Source organism: Octopus bimaculoides, chromosome 13 (assembly GCF_001194135.2).
Source record: "Octopus bimaculoides isolate UCB-OBI-ISO-001 chromosome 13, ASM119413v2, whole genome shotgun sequence".
Classification (NCBI taxonomy): Eukaryota; Metazoa; Mollusca; class Cephalopoda; order Octopoda; family Octopodidae; genus Octopus; species Octopus bimaculoides.
In genome coordinates this window covers 41,348,508-41,350,771 of record NC_068993.1, presented here as the reverse complement: position 1 = coordinate 41,350,771, position 2,264 = coordinate 41,348,508, and positions in this window count along the sequence as shown.

Here is a 2,264-nt window from a genome sequence, read left to right as displayed (position 1 = left end):
TAGCTAGATAGATAGATAGCTAGATAGATACGAGGGGATGATGAGAGGTTCCTGGTTTTAAGGGTCTCGCGAAAGGCCTAGTTGGAGGCCCAACCTTCTGAGTTCTTTTACAGGGCTTAGAAAAAAATGAAGGACCGCTGCATTAAGTATGTGAATCTAAGAGGGAAATATGTTGAATAAAATCATAATTAACTGATCCTCCTGTATTTTCTTTTACCCAATGCCAGAAATTTTTCTGCAATCCGTCGTACATATATCATTTTATATTAGAATCTCAAGCTTCTTCACTCGATACACTGAATTTCCCGTCACCGCTTATTAAAAGGATCGAACAAGAGAAGCAGCGAGTGAAGGAAGCAAAAATTTTCTTCACGATAGTAGTAACAAAAGAACTTTATAAAAAATATAAAAAAATGCACCGCACATTTATGTATTCTGTTGTTATACAGAGAACAAGTGATATCTTCATCCATTCGTGTGATAGTTTGATGCTTTCAATACCATATGTGTAAAGCATTTGAGAAAGACAACTAATTAGATGAATATATGAGGAATTTTCTAACGTGCCTTTAGTGCAGTCAATGAAATGTCCATGACTAAGCATTTTTCTTATGTGTGTGTGTTTGTGTATGTGTGTGTATGTATGTGTGTGTGCATGCCTGTGCGTTTTCGAATATTCTTTCTCATAAAATGTCACGTTACTTTTCTTCCTCAATTGTTCAAATAACTCCAATGTAGAAAGTTAGAGGAACGATTCAAGAAGCTGCAGCAGCTACGAATACAAAGAAATACCAATTCCTCTTCATATATACTTTCTTCTTTGGTCTGACGAACGTTCTTTTCTACATTGGTAAAGATAAATCTTCACTAGTATATATATACTTACCTACCTACCTACCTACCTACCTACCTATCTACCTACCTAATACACACACATACACACATATATGTGTGAGCATGTGTGTGTGTGTTGTTAGTGAGTGTTGTTGACCTCATAAGAATTTATAACTTTCGAGAGAACGCGAATTAATTTAAAAAGAAAAAAACACCGCATCCCAATCACATCCAGTATGAAATAATATCATATAAATATTAAGTTTTAAAACACCTTTTGGGTAGAAGCCTTCGAATATTTCTATCCAACAGGGATTGCTTTTTGTGCTTTAAGATCTACTGTTCCAAAATATGTATGTACGTATATACGTATGTGTGTGTGCGGGGGTACGTACGTACTTCTAAGTATAAATGTATGTATGTATGTTATATGTAATATAAGCTTTGCTGTCACTTAGAAACAAGGACGATAAGGTAGCTTGAACTAAGCTCCATCTAATAATTTTACACCCTTATGAAGTTGTGAATAAAAAGAGATAATTTCTCTGTTCTTACTCCCTTGATCCAAGGGGAAAATCGGGGATATAACAGCTGGAGAGAAAAGGGGCCTATGCCTACACATAACTGGTAACCTCTTTCAGCTGTGTAAAGAGGAAGAAAGTGAAATTACAAGTCTTACTCAAGGACAAAGCGTGTCAAGTTATCAAACACACGACCTTATGATTGTGAAACCTAAATTCTATCAATAAAGCAACGCACTGTCTCCAGTATGCATATACAAGCGCACGCATAGCTGTGTTAAGAAGTTTGATTTACAAGCTCGAGGTTTCCTGCTCAGTTTCACTGCAAAGCACCTTGACAAAGTGTCTTCTAGTACAGTCCCGAACCAACCAATGTCTTGTGAGTGAATTTGATAGACGGAAACAATGCGGAAGCTCATCGTATATATATCTACGGATGTATGTCTCTGTGTCTATATTTCTCCCCACCCTTAACACTGCCTGAAACCCGAAGTTGGTTTGTTTATGTCCTCGTAGGTCACTAATTCTGTATAGAGATTGATAGAACAAGTGCTTAGGCTTTAAAAATTACTGGTAGCGATTTCTTCGGTCAATCCCGTCCAGGAGTTGTTCCAGCATGGCCACAGTCCAAGAAGAAAAAAGGCAATATACCTGTGTTGTGTGTGTGTTTTTGAGTATGCATGCGTGTATGTCAGTGTGTGTGTGTGCGCGTGCGTGTGCACGCGCGCTTTTGTGTATGGTGTGTGTGTGTGTTTGTGTGTGAGTGTGTGTGTGTGTGTGTGTGTGTGTGCGTGTGTGTGTGTGTGTAAATCGATTTTAATAGCGTTAAGAATGCGAAAAACAAACTAAGCTGTTTGTAAAGATATTCTCAATACTTACTATACGTATACATACATATATCCATATATA